We start from the raw sequence: 23,955 nt of genomic DNA, 5'->3' as shown, positions 1-23,955 counted from the left end.
ACTGAGAGGGGATCTGGTAGAGATGTATAAGATTGTTAAAGGATTGGACACTCTGGAGGCAGGAAACATGTTTCCGCTGATGGGTGAGTGCCGAACCAGAGGACACAACTTAAAAGTACGGGGTAGACCATTTAGGGCAGAGATGAGGAGAAACTTCTTCACCCAAAGAGTGGTGGCTATGTTGAGTGATCTGCCGCGGAGGGCAGTGCAGGCCCAGTCTCTGGATTCATTTAAGAAAGTGTTGGATAGAGCTATCAAGCATAGTGGAATCAAGGGTTATGGAGATAAGGCAGGAACAGGAGACTGACTGAGGATGATCAGCCATGATCATATTGAATGATGGTGCAGGCTCGAAGGGCAGAATGTCATACTCCTGCACATATTGTCTATTGTCTCCTGCTTATATGTAATTAACCAGCCAGAACAGAATCAGTGCCCTAATCTGAGGAGACTCTAAATCTTCTGCTCGCAGATAATTAACCAATCAACCTAGAGGGAGTATCCAAAAACTGACGAGACTCTAAATTTCCTGGTTATATATATGTATACAGACAGCACAGTGTCAGTGCCCTTAATTGAGGACACTCCCAAACTCCTGGTTATATATATTTATTTATCCAGCCACCATAGAATGAGTGCCTTAAAATAGGCCGACACTAAATCTCCTGGTTATATATATTTAACCACCCAGACAGCACAGAATTAGTGCCCTTAACCGAGTAGACTCTAAATCTCCTGGTTATATATATATTTATTTAACCTGCCAGCCCACAATCAATGCCCTAAATAAAGGAGATCTAAATTTCTTGTTTATATATATTTAAACAGACAGCACAGTGTCAGTCCCCTAAACTGAACAGACTTTAAATCTCCTGGTTTTGAGGATGTAAAATTTGAATTTAGGCATCAAGTATGTGTAGACTTTTATTAACAATAAAATAGTTCATTGAATTAAATGAAAACTATAAAATGGCCAGATTTGCTGATTTAAGATGAAATTCAAAAATAAGAGGACAATAAATTGAATACTGGCACATTAATTGACCATTTGAACTAACCTTGAACTGACACACGGCATGACAATGTATGTAAATTTCTTTTCCAAGGTATACCATTGGATTAGCCTGTTGTCAATTATATCAGCATATTCCAGTTAATTGGTCTTTTCTTGTCATTAAGAATCCTTTCCCAGGAAATATCATTGGATTAACTTGCTGTAAATCATGTCACCTTACTATATGTGATTGGTCTTTTTTGTAATTAAGGTTATACTATTTCTTAATGAACATATAAATAATGTGTAATTTTCAAATGTATTTGTGCAACTTCACCACTGAACACAAAAGTTTCGATCTCTGTGTTGCTGGATAGAATTGCATCAAGATATGTTAATTGAATGACCCTTGCTTTTCCAGCAGTCCACATTTGTCAATTCTTTTGACCGATCTTGAACTAAGAGGCCCATCTTGAGGGGTCTTTGATCTTCATTTTGGTGGCGTGATACATTTCCGCTCTGACAGATTGTGAACAGCGGTGTAAGAGCTAAATGTCCTTCACTATTGAGTGTTGAGGAATTTGGCCGGCCAGACGTGAATATTTTAATAGCGTTTGGTGTTCCTCTCATTCAAGTGGAGTCTGATGTGACCCCTCACTGTTTATGTTTCAGTCTAGCTCGAAAGGATCGGTCTAAGCAAGGGTTGGGTCTGGGGGACTTCTTAAATGTTAAAAAAGGGGAGAGATTAATTGAAGTTGAGGGTGCTTTGGTACTTTCAGACATTGGTCATCAAAAATTGCAGAACTCTGAGGGGAGGGTTGAAATCTGTATTCCTAAACTTTGTAAATTTTGGGGTTTAAGAAAAAATTCGATTGCTTCAACTTTTCTCGTTTATTTTCGGGTTCGGATCGTTTGAACTTCGTTTCTTTTCGGTTTAAACAAAAACTTCGGTCTCCCGAGCTTTGTATATTTCCAGGTTATAAAAAAATCGAATGTTTGTATTTTCAGCAGTTTTCGGAAGGTGTTGCCCTCAACAGTTTCAATATGGGCAGTTGTTAAAAATCTTTATATTTAAAGTGTTTAGGGATGCGAGAGGCCCCCAGCTTTTAATAATAGGTTGTTATTATTATTATAATAAAATATAATACTTAAGAAATAAATTAGTAATAAAAATAAATGTGATTTTTAAAAAAAAAGTTATTGTGATATTTTATAATAGTTTTTTTTAAATGGATTTGTGAAATAAGTCAGCTTTATGGAAGTCTGATTAGTGAGTAATATGTTTTTTTAAAAAATTAGTTGCCATAAAACTGAAGCAATTTTAAAATGGACAGAACAAATGATCCATCATCAACATTAGTGAAATTATGTGAAAAAATTTCTAAAACGTCTGAGGCCTTTAGAAAGCTGCCTGGAGTCTAAGCAAAACAAAATGGCCATTGGGTGCCCCTAAAGCTATTCAATTGTTTAAATGTGTTGAAATGAGGCCAATATGGTGTAATGCATCTTTAATGTTATCTCGGAGCTGACGTTGGGGATCGAGATGCTTTCATCCTATCAAAAGAAAAACGTCCCAATGTACACTGACTCTTCATTGTGATTTTAATACGATCCACGACTTTGGATCCTTGTGGGAACATTGAAGATTTTTAACTCCCAAGAGGTGCAGCGTTATGGTAATGCTATTTAGTCCAATCAATCTGACAGTTATCAAGATATCTGGCTCATGCTGATGAATCTGCTACTGTTTCTAAAGTAATGGGCAAGTATATGCAGAAGGAAAGCAGGCATCCATACGTCCCAAACGTCTGATCCCATTGGGTCGCCAGCGAAACCCGTTTAGACACAGTATAAGGACGGGTATGCCAGATCTGGGTAAGGTGCAAAAATCACAGGGGAATTATACTGCCTGTTCAGTGCCGGTTCACAATGTGGAGGTTGATTTGTCTATTGCTTACTGACTGTAATCATATGGGTTAAGTGTTTGGATTATTTTCAATATTGTTTTGAAATTTGGAAGTAATTTATAAATTTCCATTTCCGAAATAATTACAGGCACTTTATACTACAATATACTACTGACTGAATTATCAAGTGAATTGATTTCATACATGGACACTAAGCTTAAATATCTTTGCTTTGTGTATGGAACTTTTAAGAATGAACTTACAAGAAATGAACTTTCAACAGTTCATTTACAGAATAAGTCGAAATGGACTTTACCATGTAAAGGTGTTGCCAGTTTGATTACATTTGTACTATGGGCATTCATGTTAAGCATTGTCCCTTTTCAGATAGATAACGTAGTAAAAGAGACAAAGGGGGATTCTTTTCTAGAAATCCATAATAAAATTTTTGGAAAGAATGAAGTAATTTGTTACTCGATTATTTCAACAAGAGAATCCCCGACCCCTTTTATCCTTCCAAACCCTAACATGGCTGTATGGAATAGTACTAAAATATTTACAGGACATAATGTCTATTTTAATTTTTATGTATCCCCACGCAAAATACTATCTAAATTACTACAAAGGTAAGGAATGGGGGAGTGCGTATGTAAGATTGCCTTTTTTTCCCTGATCTATGATTAAATGTATAAGTCATCACTGAACTTCTGAAAGACATTTCATCTCATCTGTATGCCTTTGCAAAAAATGTACCCTATTATAACTGGAATTCAAACTCTATGCGAAGAGGGTAACAACACCCACCTTCATTATGATACCCCTAATGACACTAATATTTTCCCAGTTATTGGAGTGGAAGATTTTCTTTATTTTACAAAAATGCCAATTACGCTGAATGACATCGAGGTACTTTGAATTTGATTGATCCTATCTGCTGCAGTGGTGAAAGCGAATACAATTCCGACTTAATTAATGTAAACAACCTTTTAAAGTTTGGCTCCTTCCGGGTGCTGAAAATCCGACGAAATATAAAACATCGATGGCCATCCTGTTTAATACTGCAGTTAATGTGCACAGATCATTTCTGTTAAAAATAGTAAGGCATTTGCTTTCTGTACAAAGGCGGGCTGGTTGAGTGTTAAGGAGGTCTCTCGTTTGCTGGAGTGAGAGTGAGCATCACATTCCTGGTGTGCGTGCTCTGTCAAATATGTCTCAAAGCAGGTTCTAAATAGCTTCGTTGCGCTGTTGCCTGCTGTTTGTAATGTGCAGGAATAAGTTTCAGGCATGCTCTAACATGTTTTAGACCATTTTAAATATTCGACTGCCTAAGCATTTGCAGCTCATTCAGTCAACTCCTCAATAAATGGATTCGCAGACTCAGATTAACCACTTGACTCGCGGACGCATGCACTCATTCATATTAACGTGTTGTCTGAAATCTCAGCCGTGTTGGAACTGACCCTTAGGAAATGACAGGCTGCTGAATGACATTATGTCCAATTTGTATCCTTTATATCAAAGAGGAGCAAGAAAGTCTTAGCAGGGAGGGTTAGGAAAGCGAGGTACTTGCAGCTCTTTTGAAACACCTTCTTTCCAGTCATAAAAAAAGTGTATGGTGACACAGACAGTTCAAAACAACAACCATGATATGCAGTTTGCACCTTTTGACATCTCGGATCGTCCTTTTCCTTCTCCTTATATTTCGAAACACTCTTTGTGTATCTACTCTTTGTAAGCACCGTGGGCTTCAGTATGTTTTAGTGAATGTCATCTCTCTGGTCCTCCCACAAGTTTTCAATTCAGCTGGCAGCCATGTGACTGTTGTGCGTATATACACGTGGAAGGCTCTGCAGGAAAATGCCTGGTTAAGCAGACAGATAAGGAAATTAGAAATTCATACTGGCAAACAGTTTCCAATAACCTCACAATGTGATCTGTCATTCTCGGATTGCACTACGCAGTCAAACGTTTAGCTGCAGGCGTTCTGTTGAGCCTTTTTTTCTTCAGAATAATTGCTCAAGTGCTGTCATTTCAAATTGCTGCAAGAAATAATCTGGTATACAGCGCGATTTGGCAAGCTTGCATGTCTAGGTCTGCAGTTGAGCAGCTTAATGGTCTAGCTTTACTCGTTAGCTTCTCAGGCCTCTGGGATTCGATAGTCGTGCTGCCAGCTGCGCGGAGTGCTTATTATGGCTAGGTTTCACAGGAGAGCGCTGTGTTAAAGTTGGTCACAATCAAATGGAATGACTTTTCTCCAAACCACTTTGCGATGTGCGTTGGCATAGGCCTACAACATGTTGACATCTGCGCTCTGTTCTCCTGTTACTATGGTTGCTATCTTGAAAAGGGTACTTCGTGACACAGACGACTCGAACTGTCCCAGAGATAGCTTTCATGTGTCTGTGAAATGCTTTTCCTTGCTGTTTTTGTTTTTCTTCTGCGTTAAGTCTTGTCTGTTTTGGGAATAGCTCGATAGCTAAAAAGCAATCAGTCCAAACGCTACCAGCTTGGCAAAATCTTGGTAAATATTTCCAAAGGAATTTCATGTCATTTCTTTATGTTTCAATAATGCCAACAGTGCTCGTATGATGCCAATCGACTTGAAACAGAAATATAATTTGGAAAACGGCTCTAAATGTCAGTGCTGTTTGAAGGTCGGTGAGCAGGGCTGCGCCATTCTGTTGTGTTTCTGGACTGCAGTGGTTATCACATTTCCTTTCGATGCGAAAGCACTCCAGCTGAAATCCGGGCATGATAGCGGTGGTAGTCTGCTGGATTGACATGAACTGAATTTTCTTGCTTGCTGTTCTCAGCAGCAAAACTTGTTTTACATTTGCTCGCTCATAACTGCTGTCATGGAGAAAAGGAACACAATTCCGATAAATTGCTCTATGAAACTACGTTATTTTTCTGTCCTCTTCGGTGCTGAAAATTCGCGGATGCACACGCCTTCGATGGCTATCCCAGGTAAAATTACAGTTACCAGGCTCTGGTTTTTCTGTCCCAGTTGCACCATATTTGTTTTATGGCATTCGAAGAGGAGCAGGAAATTTGAAATAGGGAAGGATAGGATAGCGAGGCATATACAACTCTCGTCAGCTGCACTCATTCTGTTTCTGTAGTGCATTGCTTAGCCCATTCTTAAATACATTTCCACAGTTCACTGGTTCAAAGCCGTGCAGAAGTGGACTTGTTACCGTTCGTAGCCTTATAGATAGACGTGAATGGATGTTTCTTGCTTGTTATTCCCATCAGCAAACATTGCATTCAATTTGATTGCACATGGCTGCTGCAGTGGATAAAAGGAATAAAATTCCGATTAACTGCTGGCTGAAACTTTATGTAGCTGAATATCCTCCGATATGTAGACCACTGACAACCCTCCTGTTTAAGAATATAGTTAGCGGGCACTGATTATTTCTGTAACAGTAGCACTGTATTTGCCACATGCCAAAGCGGCGATGTTCAAACTTATGGAGACCTCTCACTTGCTGGTGTCACAGTGAATACCAGATTCCTGATGTGCGCTCTCTTTCAAATGAATCCTAAAGTAGGCTCGGAAGTGACTCATTTGGATGATGCCTGACGTTTCTCAACGTGTGTAAATCGAAACTAGAAAGTCTCAATCAATCTTTGAGACAATTTATATGCTCCCGTTTCTTAGCATCGGACATGTTTCCTGTTCATTCATTCAACAAGAGAAATGGAAGAATTTTCAACCTCAGATAAACCTCTTGACTTGTGAACTCCTACAGTAGGTAATATTGCCGTTTGCGCTGAACTCTAAGCCATGTTTCAACTCAAACTGAGCACATGGCTGATACGGTGCCAAGAGATATTGTAACCATATTTTTTTTTCATAACAGAGAGAAACAGGAAAATCGAAACAGCTAAGGATACGAAAGTGAGGCATATACAGCTCTGGTGAAACACAATCTTTCTGGCACGGTATCTGTTGAGCAGTGGTTAACACGTTCACTTTACACAATAAAGGTCCCTGGTGACTCGGGTAGGAGGGCTTTTGACATCAGGAACAAAGAACAATCACGTACAATTAGCAACTCTGACGTTTCTGATAATCTTTTACCTTGTGCCAATATGTTCAGAAATAGTCTTTTGAGCATCTCTAATTAAGAACAGTGAGAATTAGTAATATTCATGAAGTCGCTTTTCTTCGATTCCCACACAGATTTCGAATTCAGCAGGCAGGGATGTGAAAGCTGTTCATGTCCTGCTGAGGAAAGCTCTGCAGTAAAATGCACGCTTCTGGAAAAATATAAAGAAAGTAGAAATGCATTCTGGCACCAAGATCTCAACAACCTCACAATGTGATCTGTCATTCTTGGATTCAACTGTTAAATCAGGATGTCAATTGGAGGACTTCCTTTAATCCGTGTATTGTGCATAGTATATGTAAATATATGGATGATGCTCAGTATCATCTTGTGCATGGCCTACATTGGTTGGCAAGTTTTACCATTTTGGTAGCGTGCCCGAGCTTCGTCAAACCCGATATTGTGGTTCTACCACGGTGGAGATGTGGGTTCAAATCCCACTGCAGCCACTTGTGCTGACTTGTTACTATGGCAACGTTCGGCACCGATGAACTATGTTGAAGTTCTCAGCAATCAAATGCAATCAGTTGATCCAAACCAATCTGCGATGCAAGAAACCCCAGTGCCTCCACTAGGTCAATGTCCACGTTGTGTTCTACTTTTGCTTGGCTTATCACCTCTCCGTCGAAAAGCAGTTCTTGACTCAGACGAATCAAACTGCCGCTCACACAGAGCAGTCAGGCTTCGATGCGTCTGCAACCGACAGCATGGACGCTCTCTTTGAGACAGTCTGCTGTCTTCTGGCTTATGAACTCCCGTTGGCGTAGGAGATTACTGTGATAGGTGAGCTCAGCGTGAGCACTGTTCCGATGCAGGCTGTGTGCTGACCCACATCACGAAGTGATTTGTAGAAAGCTTTTTTTTTGTTCACAGTAAAGCATCCCTGTTAAGCTTTGTCGCAACAATCTCTCATCGCAATTGGTTTTTGGATGTTGGAAATTAAACTACACTACAGAATCAAACCAAAACCAAACATAATCGGGCCGTGCACCAGATGAATACTTGCAGCAACAGAAACTTACAGCGCTTGTTTTGCAGAATAAGTGGCTCAAAGGAACTCCTGAAGCTGAAAGGTTGACTTAGCTGTGAAAACCGAGAGTGACAGCCCACATTGCGATGTTGGTGGAAAGCCGCTGCCGTAGGGAGTTGCTAGTTTGCTTGTGTTTCTCCTGAACTGGGCATTTTCCTGCAGAGTTTTCCACACTTGGACATCAGGAACTGTTACCTGGCTGTCAGATGAATTAGAAAGTTGTGGGGAACTGATGAGAGGCAATTCAGTAAAAGTTACTAAAGGCCAAGATGCTTAAAAAGAGGATATTGAAACAAGGAGTATTGAATCATGTTGAGAGAATGTAAAAACGATCCCAGAAGTGAAAGGCGTTTACTGCATGCCATTGTTCTCTGTTCGACGTGTGAAATGCTCTCCGTCTGAGTCAGCGTACACTTCCCTTACTGATTAGTGAGTCATAAAGTAGGTGTTTGATCAGAGCTGCATGTGACACACTTTTCTAGCCCTCCCTGCTATGACTTTCCTGTTCCTCTGTAGTACAGATGGAACAAAATGGACAAAATGTCATTCGGCAGCCTGTGTGTCAATTTCCCAGTTTCAGTTCCAATATGGCTGAGACCTCAGTGCACACTTTAATTTTCGTGAGTTCAGGAGGTTGCCGGGATAAACGTTAATCTGAGCTTGTAAACCCATTCATTCATGTTGTTGACTGAATGATCCGCAAACGCTCCTGGTGCTTAGACACACGAATACGTGAACTACTCCAAAACTTTATCCAAAATTTCTAATTCCTGTTTAGACACGTTGAGAAACGACAGGCAGCAACCCAATGAGGCATACATCTGACAGAGAGTGTGTAGCAAGAAGTCGTTGTTCCCTGTGATAGCAACAACTCAGTGTTCTCCTTGACACTGAACTGGCAGGGCTTCGCAGAGACAGCCAATGTAGTACTAGTTTTACAGAAAAAAATCATTGCATGGCAGCTGCAGCATTAAATAAGATGTTCTTCGGTGCTGTACCCATCGGCAGAAATTCAGGTCCAGAGAGGAGAGAAACTTAACGAAGTTTCACACAGCCCTTAATTGGGATTGTGCATTCTTTTCATCCTTAAAGCAGATAGGGACAAAAAAATTCAAAGACATCAATATCATCCAAAATTATTGGCATTATTGTAAAATGAAGAAAATCGCATGAAATTGCTCAGGAACTACTTCCAAGAATGGTACCAGGTCAGCAAGCTTTGGACTGTAGGGCCAGACTGAATAGGCTGAAATAGTTTTCCGTGGTACCGAGGAATGCCCGTAACTGCACTCCAGAACAGGACGGCTGTTGGTGCTATAGACATTCACACTCTTTCCGGACCAGAGAGGACAGTAAATTAAAAAGAATTTCACAAAGGAATTCGATGGAATTGTATTCCTTTTCAACACTACAGCAGTGATGAGGGGCCAAATTCAAAACAATGTTTACTGGTGAGACCTGCAAGAAAGCCCCATGCACGACAATCCAAAAGCCTGTCACCGGGAATAACTGGACTCCAATGTTTCTGCCTGGCTCTGACATTTGCCCCTTTCGCATAGAAGGCAAACTGATAATTCTACTCTGCACAAAGGATAGGGCCCGCCCGACTGCACTCTTAAAATAGTGAAATCCTGAGTTGGAAAAATCCACGCATATTCAGGACGAAGAGGTAGGAAAATGTATATCTCGCACAAAATTAATTGGATTTGTATTCACTTTCAGCACAATAGCAGAAATGGGAAATAACATACAACGTCAGGTTCACCGAGAAGAACAGGAAGCAATAAGCTCCACCCATGTGAACACGCAAACATATCCTCGTTTCAGCACAGTTTTTTTTTGAAGCAGAATCCTTCCCGTGGAAGGTAAACAGGATAATCACGCCCCAGGAGAAAAACATCAGGGCCACAGACTCGATGAATCTGTCAACCACCGGGATTGCTTTGGTCAAAACACAATATGTTTTCAAACTGGGACTGAAACCGAGCTCGGTTGCACACAGAGATGATATAAAAAAAAACTTCCAGTATTCCGATAAGAAGCTGTGAGATGGCGAATGGAGTTTACTGCGGACATGTGTGGAGTAACTGGAATGCAAAGTACTGGGCTAATGGTAGGATTCTTGGTCATGTAGATGAGCAGAAAGATTTCGATGTCCAGGTACACAGATCCTTGAAAGTTGGCACCCTGATTGACATGGTTGTTAAGAAGGCATACAGTGTTTTAGCTTTTATTAACAGATGGATCGAGTTCCGGAATCACGATGTTATGCTCCAGCTTTACAAAACCCTGGTGCGGCGGTGCTTGGAGTATTGTGTACAGTTTTGGTCGCTGCATTATAAGAAACATGTGGACGCTTTGGAAAGGGTGTAGACGAGATTTACTAGGACGTTGCCTGGTCTGGAGGGAAGGTTTTACGAGGAAAGGTTGAGGGACTTGAGGGAGTTTTTGTTGGAGAGAAGAAGGTTGAGAGGTGACTTCAGAGGATAGAATGGTGACGGCTAGCACGAGTGGGCATAGATTTAAATTGAGGTGTGATAGACATAGGACAGATGTCAGAGGTAATTTATTTACTCAAAGAGTAGTGAGGTTATGGAATGCTTTGCCTGCAACGGTAGTAGATTCGCCAACTTTAAGTGCATTTAAGTCGTTATTGGACAAGCATATGGACTTACATGGAAAAGCGTAGGTTAGATGAGATTCAGATTGTTATGACAGGTAGGTGCAACATCGAGGGCCAAAGAACCTGTACTGTACTGTAATGTCTTATGTTCTATGTGGAGGACGCCGTATTCAGACCCATGCTGGGAAAGAGACTTGATCATAAATCTAGGATGACGACGTATCAAAGAGAATACCGGGGAATGGGTTTGAGAACCATGACGATCATGATCAAATGGCGGAGCAAGCGAAATGGTCCGAAAGGCCTTACCTTGCAACTATATCTTGCGTTGTATGACCTCTAGTATTCAGGGAGATAGAAACAGAGTTAGTGGTTTCAGTCAATGAACTCTGTTGCAAACTGAACAAAGGGAGAAATGGGACAGGTCTGAAACATATCTGGAGACTGGGAAACGTGTAGGAGAGGACGTAATGAAATATACGATGATTATGAATTTGGAAGACAGGACAGATTCAATCAAAAGGGTAGTGTGAGGAAAGACAGACAGAGATGGACATGGATAAAGAAAATGTCACTGGACCCACAACGTTAACTCTGCTTTCCTCTCTCAGATCAAGCAATTTCTGTTTGTGCTACAGAAACAGAGGTTGGGAGATTGGTCCTGGACCATTTTAGTCTCTGGGAATGTCTGATTTCCCTGTTCTCCCAGATCAATTTTGTCCAACAGTGAAATCTCACAATCCTGACCCACCACACCCACGTTACCGAGAATAAACTGTTCCTTGCGTCAACTCACATGGACACATAAGAAGATCATTTTCGCTGCGAATTGGGAAACGTTCAGGGAGAGTTCCCTTCAAATTCTATGAGAAGCTTCTGAATCATTTAATTCTTGTTCAGGGCCATTTGACATGGAGCTCTCACTGTTCCCAGATAGTAATCATTCCCATTCTGAGCAATTTGATTTGTGTACAGCTACTTGGGAACCCAAATCTTTAAAAGTGACATCATATATACAACTGCACCAATGCACCTCTCTCTGGCTCTTTCAGCAAAGTGACAACACTAGGCACTCAACAACGGAGGCTTGAGCAGCCATGTTGGGCGGCGATACAGAAAGTTGAATGTACAGCTGGGATCCAATTCGGAAAGGCAAACACACAGCATGAGGTGCAAACCCACGACCCAGTCTCAAGATTTACCGCTAAAGCTAGCGGGCACAGGCGAGCAACTGCTTAGATTCCCCGTTCATACTGAGCATATGCTTCTGAATTTGCAAGGATCCAGTTCAGTCCTACCATCACAAAAAACATCATTCACAAGTTCTACTTCTCAGTATTATTCCTTCAGAACCTTACAATCTATTTTAGCGCTTTTTACAGCATTTAAGATTCAATATTTTTACTTTAACAGTTTTACCTTCATCTTTAATCTGCTGATGTGATTGCCAATTATTTGCGCAGCCAGCGAATCAATCAGGAAATGACTTCAGTGAACCCAATCATTCCTGTTTCAGACTATGCAGAATTCCATCTTCCTGACGAGATGTAATCCTTACTATCAACGGTTTGTTTGTTCTGCCTCCCTACAATTTTTATCACATCTCATTTTGAATGCAGGTGTTTGCTTTAAAACGCGTTCCAAGAACAGGACAATCTTCTGCAACCGTTATCAAATGAAAGTAGATTTTTTGCAACTTTCACAAGAGAAGAACCGTTCCTGTGGAATGATTTTCTGTGACCTGTACTCCAGGGCTGGACAGGAACAGGCTGATTGAAGCTACAGTGGGCGCTTTCTGCGGACAGCAGGGGATTGTAGAGAATGGCATTCTCTTAAATCCGTGCAAATGTGGGGTGAATTATGGATGAGTTTTGCCGCTACGTGGTCAGTCTCAATGTTTGATGTGAAATATTTGAGGTGTTGTACCTGGGTGGGCTCGAACGGCCATCCTTTCAGCCAAATACGCTGAATGATTCAGACTCAGAAACTTTTACCACGATAAGGCATTCCACAAAAGCAGACAATTTGAGAAGGCTTTGGACAGCAGAAAGTCTCACTGTTTCAAGAGTTTGCCTCTCATATGCCTGCTTTCATCTCTGAGAGGTTCAGAGGCCTGAGAAGCCACAAACACCAAACGCACATTTGACAACCTGCGGAGGCCTTTTGCAAGCAACTGCTTGTAGTATTTAACGTGTGATTTTGGTTGCATTGTGACGCGAACGCACAATACAAATTCGACTAGAGCTTCTATCCAATGCTGTGGACCGCTCGGCCACCCTACCAGACGAAGACAGTCCGCTTATTTTTCTCAGGGCTAGTGTTTCGCCTTTGCTTCACTTCTCGCAATTAACCATACACATGATCAATGACTAACTTGAGGTAATTAGAAAGTATTTCTGATGACGTTGTTAGGTTTTCCGGATTTGCACTTTCACGCAAATCTGAATAGGCTGGGATAATTTTCCCTGGAGTTTCTGGGCTGAGAGACAGTCTTAGAGAAGTTTATAATATTATGAGGGAGATGGAGAGCATATATACTGAAGGAATATATACTCACAAGCCAGGCGAGTTCAAAACTAGAGAGCAAAGGCTTAAAGTGAGACCAGTAACATTTACAAGGTTTCTGAGGGATAATTGTTTATCACACAGGAGGCATTGCATACGTGGAAGGAATTGCCATACGAAGTGGTAGAGTCTGGTAAACTAACGACATTTAAAATGCAACTGGATGAGTATATAGACAGGAAAGGTGTCGAGGAATAGCAGATAAATGTTGGCAATTAGGTCTAGCTTAATGTTTGATATCTGGTCCCCAAGGATCAGTTGGATTGGAGGGTCTGTTTCCGTGCTGGGCACCTGTGAGACGCTCCAGAGGCTGACACCAGTTCGACTCGCTTGTTTGATGAAATGCATGGCGCTCTTCACTTAGTCAGCTTGTTTGGCTAGTTTTCGTGGAAGGCACATAGTTCCAAATCACCAGCAATGAAGGTTTTTCGGAGTACTGCTGGCAATGACTATTCTCCTTGACACATTCCCAAGTTTTCTGTGAAAGATTTTGGCTGCAGAAAAATACCTTACAAATCGTGTTAGGCCCTCAGCTCTCCAACAAATCAAACAACTGGCAGCGCTTCATGCGGAACAGATGCAAAACTGACAAAGACAAACCAATTTCACGCACAACGAAGCATGATTGCTCTCTGGGAGACACTGTGAATCATATGGATCACAAACTGCACACACCAATGGTATCGAGGCAATTCCAAGCAGTGCTTCCAAACATTCTGGAGGCTTTGTGCAGTGCCACTTCCGGGAAAATGCTCAAGAAGCATATAATAGAACAATAACTACGAAAGAAGAAAAGTGAAGATTGTGAATTAGTGACTCGATTAGACGAGGTCAACAACGCGCTGGTGTATCCATCAGGTGGAGAAGTGAAATCACCGGCCACACTCACAGGACAGAAACGAAGGAAATGAGCGAAATGTAGGTAAGTTTCACGTCTAGAATTACCTCCTTTTTCGCCACAACAGAAGAACGGTGAGCAGATTCAATGCAGTATCTGGTTTCACAACAGCGTGAAACAACAATCTGCATTCACTTTCGAGAGAACGCTGAACAATGTAATTTTGCTGGAATATGAAAACGCAGCGCAGTCTGCCTGGTTCCCGGCTTATGCTGGGGCCTTTGGAGCTGGAGGCAAGTGTGGTAAGTGCAGCATTAGGGAAATAGCCTCGATGAACGCTCTGTGCTGTGCCACATCGCAGCATGGTTTGGAGAAAGCAGTGATTTTGCAGTATGTACAACCTTAATGCAGCTAATCCTTGTTAAATGCTGCCAGCCTAATCCGGTATCACAAACTGGGATTCGAACCCAACGTTTTTACCAACTGAAACCGCAAACCAGCATTTTGGACGGCTGAGCCACACCAGCAGACAAGCAAAACCTGAAAAACGGAGCAGGCCGTTCACCTGATGATGCCCTGCAGCATACTTCCAGCGACAGCACCTGCTCTGCAGAATAAGCTGCTGAAAGGAGTTGCTACACATGAAAAACTGGGTTCGCATTGAAATCCAAGAATGACAGAACACATAACAAGGTTGTTGGAAACGTGGTTTGAGTACGAGTTGCAACTTTCCTTGCCTTTTTCCGTAGTAGTGCCTTTCCCAGCTGACCCATGAGCAACTGGTACCTGACTGCTAGTTGAGTTTTTGGGAATTGAGGAGAAACAACTCAGGAATTGTGACTAAATCACACAGTGTTTATTTAGGGATGTAAAAAAAAGTTTCTAAACATATTTACGGAATGTAAACGACGATCCGTGATGTTAAAGAGTTGCTAACTGTCAATTCGAGGTGTGAAAGGCTCCCCCTCTTGAGTCGTTTTCACATACCTTGTTGACGATTGAATCAGAGAGAAAGTGTTTCACCACAGCAACATGTGCCTCCCTTTCGTGTCCCTCACTGTTCATACTTTCCTACTACGCTGTGATAACAAGGAAACAAAATAAATATGACTTCATTCGGCAACTTGTCCTTTCCACAGATTCAGTTCCAACATGGCTTAGATTTCAAGTCACATGATAATATTTGCAAATGTACGAGAGAGTGAGTCAAGCAGTTCTTCTGACTCTGTAAATATTTTCATTCCTTTTGTTTACTGAATGATTCGTAAATGTACATGGAGCTTAGAAACACGAACATGTGAACTGCTCCAAAACATGTTTGTGGATTTCTGTTTTAGGTTTCACAGGTTGAGAAATGGCAGGCTACATCCAAATGAGTACTTTCAGAGCTTTCTTCGGAAACATTTGATAGAGAACGTTCATCAGATATCCAGTGTTCTCTGTGACACCAGCACATGAAAGTTGTCCTTGACACAGAACCGGGCTGCCGTCTCATGGAAAACAAACATGGTATTACTGGTACAGAAAGGATCAGTGCCCCACAACTATGTACTTAACCAGGATGGTCATTGAAGGTGTATGAATTGTCGCATATTTCAGACCAGGGAGGAGAGAAACGTGGTTGAGAGTGTAGTGCTGGAAACGCACCGCAGGCCAAGCAGCATCCAATCAGCAGAGGAATCGAAGTTTCAGCATAAACCCTTCTTCTTCTCCAGTCCTCACTTCCTCCAAGAAGGGAAATGTAACGAAATTTCACACAACAATGAATCGGAATTGTATTTCTTTTCAACACAACAGTCGATATGTGCGAGCAAATAAAAAGCCAGGTGTCCTGATGAAATGAACAACCACCAAAAACGTATTCACATCGATCCAAAGGATTACTAGCTGTAACAATGGAACCAGGCCGTTTTGCCTTGATTACAACCTGGACGTTTCTTGTCTGATATGAACAGAATAACGATGCCGCTGCTGAGCAGCCATTCCCGCTTATCTTTGTGCAGCAGTGAAATTGGTACCCATTCAATGTATTACCTTGCTGTTCCACATCGATCGATGTTGTCCAGAGTATTGGTATTAATAGCGAAAGAGATTCACAGAGGTGTACAGTTTGGAAACAGACCCTCCTCACCAACTCCTCCAAGCTCACCCGATATTCTAACCCAATCTAGTCCCATCTGCCAGAAGCTGATCCATATCCCTCCAAACCCTTCTATTCATACATTCATCCATATACCCTTTAAATGTTGCAATTGTACTAGACTCCACCACTTCTTCAGACATCTCATTCCATGTACGTAACAAACTCTGAGTTTAAAAAGTTGTCCCTTAGGTCTTTTTGAAATCTTTCCCCTCTCAACCTACACCTATGCCCTCTAGTTCTGGCTTCCCGCAACCCATAAAAAAAATTATCTATTGATCCTATCCATGCCCCTCATGATTTTATACACATCTATAATGACACCCCTCACCCTCCAACCCTCCAGGAACAACTGCACTACCATCTTCAACCTCTCCCTGTAGCTCAACACCTCCAATCCTAGCAACGTCTTTGTAAATCTTTTCTGGACCATTTCAAATTTCACAACATCTTTCCGATAGTAAGGAGACTAGAATTGCACGCAATATTCCAACAGTGGCCGAACTAATGTCCTATAGAGCCACAACATGACCTCCCAACTATTTTACTCAATACTCTGACCAATAGAGGAAATCATACTAAACGCCTTCTTCACTATCCTATCTACCTGCGATTACACTGCAGCTGCAAGTGTACCTGCAACTCCAAGGTCTCTTTGTTCAGCAACACTCCCTAGGTCCTTCCCATTAAATATATTCATCCTGCTAAGATTTGTTTTCTCAAAATGCCGGAGCTAACATTTATCTAAATTAAACTCCATCTGCCACTTCTCAGTCCATTGGCCCATCCGATCGAGATCCCGTTGTAATCTGAGGTAACATGTTTCCCTGTCCACAACACTTCCAATTGGGTGTCATCAGCAAATGTACTAACTACACCCTCATTGAAAATAATAAAGAATATCAGATGAAAACGCTCAGAACATATTTATGACTAAGTTGCCCGGTGTGCAGAGTTTGTACTGCAGGTTGAGGCTGAATAGTCTGGGACAATTCTCCCTGGAGCACCGGGGCTGAGGGAATTTCGTAACTTTACTCTTATACTGCAAGACCAGCAGTGCTGTAGACTTCGCAGCATAGTTAATGACCACTGTGGAAAGAAAAATTAAAAAGAAACTTACACAGCAATTATTGGTAATTGTGCAACTTTTCACCACTGGAGCAGTGATGCGGGAGTAATTTCGCTACGTGGTTGGCTGATGAGCCGAGCATGAAGCCCCATCCATCACAATCCAGAAGCCTGTCGGTCGTATGCAGGGAACAACAATGTTTCTGCCCGGCTCTGAACAGGGATACTTTCGCACAAAATGATACTTCGACTCTGCAGAAAGGATAAGAAATCGTCGACTGCACTCTTAAAAATAGTGATTTTTCTGTGCTGGGGACATCCACGCAAGGCTTTTGCCCAAAACCTCGATTTCTCTGCTCTTTGGATGCTGCCTGACCTGCTGTGCTCTTCCAGCACCACTAATCCAGGATATGGAATTATATCATACGCAGCCATTAATAGGACTCATATTCCCTTTCACCACAACAGCAGGAATGTGCAGGGACATACAGAGCAAAGTTTACTGACAAGAGCAACAACTAATATGCTCGGCCCATTTTAAAGCACAAAGCTATTGTTCTTTGTCACCAGCCTGTTGAATCAGGGGTTCTTCCCGAGGGAGGTGAACGTGATAACCTTTCACCGACAGACAAATAGCAGAGCCACAGGTCCAATCGAGTTGGACCCAGCAGGGATTGCTTTGCTCAGACTAGATCGGGTTTGTCGTGCAGGGCTGAAACCGAGCTCTGTTGCACACAGTCACGGTGTAACAAGCTGCCAGTGTATGTGGAGGTGGGCGGATTCAAACCAGCGCTGGGAAAGATACTGGATTCTAAATTCAGTTCAAGTAAGTCTTCCAGGGAGAAGGCTGGAAAATGGGATAGAGAACCATATCACCCTAATCAAATGTCGCAGTCGAGTGGATCGGCTGAAAGGTTAACCCTTCTCCCATACCTTCCGTTCTCTGGCCATCTGGTATCTGAAGAGGTAGAAAATGAATCAGTGCGAAGACTCCCCGTCAGAACTGGAAAAGTGAGAGATGGAGCAGGTCTGAAACAAATCCCGGGACTGGGAACATTTTAGGAGGGGAAATAATAGAAGAGAAGCTCAGGATAAAGGTGGAAGTCATCAGATATACAATAAAAAAAGGGGAAGTGTGGAAATCAGAGCAAGATGCGCATGCAAAAACAAATGTCACTGGTTCAGAAATGCTAACTCTCCTTTCCATTCACAAATTATCCCTGATCTGCTGGGGTTTTCCAACAATTTCTGTAACAGAAACAGAAGATGGAAGAATGATACTCGAACAATCAGATCTTTATGCTCTGGGAATCATTTTACCCTTCCCCGATTACTTCTGTACAAAAGTGAAAACTCACAAACCTGACCCACCCCCACCACCGATACCCAGGCAAAATCTTTATTTCCGTAAATCCACCTAGGCACACAACTAGATCAATTCTGCATTAACTGGGAAAGTTTCTGGATGAGGTCACTTAGGTTTCGAACAGAACCTTCTGAATCAGTTAATTCTGGTTCAGGACCATTTGATATGGAACCGTCACTGTCAATCGCCCCAGCAAGTGACCAAACTCATTCCGTCACTCCAGGAGTTTTTGGTGCTGCATGGTTGGAGTGGAACCAAAAGTTTTGAAAGAACATTATTAATCGTATATTTGGCTGCATCAATAAACTTCTCTCTGGCACTTCCAGTAAAGTGGAGATACTTTTTCACTCAGAAACTGACGTGTGAGCAAAAGCAATAGGAAACAGTCAGTGCACCAAGCGTTGGCGTGCAATACAGAAAGTGAAATGGAGAACTGGATCCAATTAGAAAGGGAAAGCACCAGTGTGGAGCTCAAACACACGACCGTGAGATTATGAGTCGCATACTTTACCGACTGAGCTAGCCAGGCCTGGCAACCCCTCCTTTCTTTCCAATTTCGTGTTGAGCATAGTTCAACTGGCACCTGATTTTGCACGGATCCAGTTCATTCCTCCCACTTAGAAATACGATCATTCGCAACTTCCATTTCTCAGCTGTTGTTTCTTCAGAACATTACAATCTATTATAGCACTTGTCCTGGCATTTAAGATTCAATATTAATCTTTTAATATTTTTACCCTCAACTTCAAGCCAGCGTTGTGATTCCCAGTCACTCTGGCAGAAGTGTATCAATTGGGAAATTACTTCAGTAAACCCCGTCATTTCTGTTACAGACTGAAGGGAATCCCATCTGTCTGAAGACACACAATCCTCAATGTCAAAAGATTCATGCCTGCCGACAACATTTACGACTTCTCAAATTGAAGACAGGAGTTTGGTTTAAAAGAACATTCCAAACACAGGAACAATCTGCTGAAAAATATCGCCTTTTCTTACGGGAAGATTCTTTCCTGAGAATGAAGTTTCATTAAGCCATGTCCCAAGGCTGGGTTGAAAGCTGCTGGTTGAATTTACAGTGCCTACTTTCTCCTGGCAGCGGGGGATTGCACAGAGAGTAGTTGCACCCTTCTGTGTGTCCCTGTCTCGCTGCGTGCGTATTCGGGGTGAACCATGAGTTCTCGTGGGTGCAATGTTGGTTTGTGGTCGGTATCGATGCTTGATCTGAAATACTTGAGGATCTGTGTCTGGGTGGCCTCAAACCACCAAACGTTCCGTCAAACGCGCTGACCGATTGAGCGAAAGAAACCAGCACCAAAATTGGGCATATAAATTTCCCTTTAGCAGCGTGTTGAGGAGGAGTGGGACAGCAGGAACGCCCACCTTTTCCAGAGTCTGCTGAACATTTTTCTGTATTCGTCACAGAGTCAATTAGTTTTTTTTCACAATTCGGGTGAGTTCAGAGTTGTAGAGAATGTTTTTCTTTAAAGTGAGAAGGGGAGAATGAGGGAGAATTTGCACCTGAGAAGTTGCAACAATGTCAACAGGATGGAAATCAAAAGAGGAAGTAGAGACACATACAAATATGTGAAAACTGTGTTCCATTTTGATGAAAAAGATGTTGAAGCCTTTTTTATTTATTGGAAAATTTGGCTGGGCAGATGGCGTGGTCCGAGGAATTATGGGTAATGTTAGTTCAGACTGAACTGGTTGGCAGAGCTGATGAGGTTGTTGCTGCATTGGCAGATGAGTTGTCTAAACATTATGAACACGTTACGCAGGATGTATTAAGTTATTGTTAATTAGTACCAGAAGCATATAGACAGCTGTTCAGAAACACACAGAAGTAACCAGGTCAGATTTATGTTGGTTTAAAAAGAATTAAGCAGAGTCAATTTGATAATTGGATACGCACTTTTAAAATAGATAGGTCCTTTGAAGCTCTCAGAGAGATTATTATGCTGGCTAAGTTTAAAAACCCACTTCCAGAGATGGTATGAATTCAAGTGGAGGAACAGGAGTTTCTGAAAGTGAGAAGGGCAGCAGGAACATGAGATGAATGCGTGTTGGTGCATAAGACAAGCTTCTGGCCAGATTTTTTTTCCTGTGACGGATATAAGTTGAGAGAAGCAGAGATCCGATACTACTCAGTTCAGAGTCGAGCACACTGTAACGATTTTGCAATGTATTAAGAAAGAATCCCAAAATTGTGGAAAGGATGTGAAAGGCCTCGGGAGTTTCTAATATGATAAAGAGGGAAATGTCAAGATACCGTGCTAGTCGTTAAAGAAAGTCAGTGTGCGAAAAAAAGTGTTGTAACAGAACCTAAGCGAGTGGCAATAGTGAAGTCGTAAAGGACACTCAGAAAGAACCGAGAAGTTGTAAGAGAGTGCACAGCCTCGGCTGGGGCTGGGTCTGGAGTTAGTACCTGATCTCGATAAAGAATTCGCCTCTGTGGGTAATGATTACTCAGAAAGAATAAGGGTAGAAGGACAAAACGTTATAATTTTGAGAGATGCAGGATCTAACCAGTCGCTGATCGTAAGGGATGAATGAATTGGAGCTCTTTCTGATATGTTAACAGAGAATGTGGAAATTCTCTGTGGGATAGTTACGTAGGACTTTAGCATTCCTCAAGTGTGATCATCGTTGGAGTGCCAACCTAAGACTGGAGAAGTTACAGTGGGAGTGATTAACATGCCGTCAGTTTCAGGAATTCTATTAGTTCTTGGGAATGATTTGGCAGGATCCAAGGTGGGAATGACAACTCTTGTTTCGGGGAAGCCCAAGGAAGATGGAGAAATAGTGGAGTTAAAACAGAAATATCCTGGTATTTTCCGAGACTGTGTTGTAACCAGATCCTACAAACATAGATCACATCACGACGTCAAAAGTAAAGAGAAAGATGAGGGAGTTGACTTTCAGCTCGTGGATACCCTGTTTGATGTAATGGGAAATCCTGAACAAGCAGCGTCTCATGCAGAAGTGTTTGGTGCTGAAAGACTAAATGGCTGGAACAGCAATACAATGCGATAAAAGATATATTGGTGGATGCATACTGTGAAAGGGAGGCACATAATATATTGGAGGGTTATTATCGAAACGATTGACTGCTAAGACGGAAACAGAGACCACGGCATGTAAACACAGAGAAGAAATAGGCCAAAGTGCACCAGATTGTTTTGTTGATGACACTGGTAGGAAGTGTTATGGTAGCACATGAAGTACATGCAGGAAGTACCCTAGGGCTACGAAAGACTCAGGCAAAGGTACAAAAATACTTTTATTGGACTTGAATGCAAAAGGATGTGGTTATCTTTTGCCATCCGTGTGAAACATGCCAAACGTTAGGTAAGCCACAGGCGGCAGTAAAACCAGAAGCGCTTTTCCCACCAGTTCCCTCATTTGAAGAACATTGCACTAGGGTTATAATGGACTGTGTAGGTCCCCTCCAGTGAACTAAAATTGGGGACCAGTTCCTGTTAACCATAATGCCTGTGTGTACCAGATTTCTGTACGAAATTCCGTTTGAGGACTGTAAAGGCAAAACAGGTCGTAGAGAACTTAGTAACTCTCTTACACGATGGGGGTGACCCACAGAGATTCAGTCGGACTAAAGGTAAAATTTTACTGTTCAGTTGTTTCATAAGGTTATGGCTACCTTAGGTATACAGCATATTAATTCCAGTGCTTATGATCCTGAATGCCAGGGAGCTTTAGAAAGGTGGCATTAGACCTTGAAGAAGGAGAAAGTGAGGACTGCAGATGCTGGAGATCAGAGCTAAAAATGTGCTGCTGGAAAAGCGCAGCAAGTCAGGAAGCATCCAAAGAGCAGGAGAATCGACTTATCAGGCATGAGCCCTTCTGCTCTTTGGATGCTGACTGACCTGCTGCGCTTTTACAGCAACACACTTTCAGATTAGACCTTGAAGACCATGTTCAGACCACACTTTCAAGGAATCACATTCGTGTTGTTTGCCATTAGAGATGACACAAACGAATTTACTCCGTTCACTGCCTTTCACTTAATGTTCGATCATGAAGTGAGAGACCGTTTGAAACTACTTGAAGAAATTTTTTTTAGGACCATACTCAGGTATCTCAGAATTAGATTATGTTTCGCAGGTGAGCAAGATATTAAATCGAGTTGGTGAGTGAGATAAACAGCACCGAACAGTGTAGAATGGAGCAGGTAGCAGATAAAAACACTGGGACTCGCAAGTTTTCCCAAAGGAGTTGCGTGTTAGTATTGGAACTTATGATAGGATACGTCTTCAAAACTAGGTTAGTGGTCCCTATCAAACTGAGAAACACTTATGTCAAGTACGTTCTTGATGTAAAAATAGCAGATGGACAAAAAAAGTATCGTGTATGTCATTTGAACATATTGAAACCGTATTACACTGGAGAGAAAGAACTGGAGGAGCGGGGATTAGTTATTGCCCCGCAGAGTGAGGACTCACTTTCAGATGATATGGATTTTGAGGACCCACAAAATCGATTTTAAAACGAGGAATAGGGTAGATTAGTCAGCTATCTGTCGCTGGAGCAGAGAACGGACTTGAACAATTCGTTAAGACAGTGTAAGGACATATGTCAGACTCAGATGGGGAGGTCTAATACTATCGTACATGAGGTTGATATTGTGAATACTGCTCTGATGAAACAACACCTAGATCGGCTAATACCTTTCAAAGCCACACAGATCCAAATGGAGGTGGAATCTATGCTCGACAAGAACTTAATCGGAACAAGTCAGAGCCAGTGGAGTTCACTGATTGTCTTCGTTCCCAAACTGAATGGAACTAAATGATTCTGCATGGATTATCGAATGGTCAATGCCATTACAAAATCAGACTAAGATCTAATTCCTAGATTTGAAGACTGAATCGAGGAAGTCGGACAAGCCAATTACATCACTAAGTTGGACTTAATGCTTGGTTGAAAAAAAAATCAGCGTTCGTAACACCAAATGGGCTACGTCAGTTTATCGTGATATTCTTTGGAATGAAGGACGAGCCCGTCTCATTCCAAAGACTCATGAACACACGTGTGGCCGGCTTTCCAAATTGTGCAGTCTAATTGGACGATATAGTGATCGTTAGTGAGTCTGAGCATGAACGCACAGTACAGTCTGCAGAGCTCTTAGAACGACTCCTAGGAGCAAAAGTGACGATAAACTTAATTAAAACGGAATTTGTGAAAGCAGAGGTGAGGTTCTGGGGACATAACGTCGATCATGGAACGGACACCCCATAGAACATAATGATAAAGGCCATCCAGGAATTTCTATGATCAACGTCGAAGAAGGA

Source organism: Hemiscyllium ocellatum, chromosome 18 (genome assembly GCF_020745735.1).
Source record: "Hemiscyllium ocellatum isolate sHemOce1 chromosome 18, sHemOce1.pat.X.cur, whole genome shotgun sequence".
In the NCBI taxonomy this organism is placed as follows: Eukaryota; Metazoa; Chordata; class Chondrichthyes; order Orectolobiformes; family Hemiscylliidae; genus Hemiscyllium; species Hemiscyllium ocellatum.
This window is presented reverse-complemented; position numbering follows the sequence as displayed.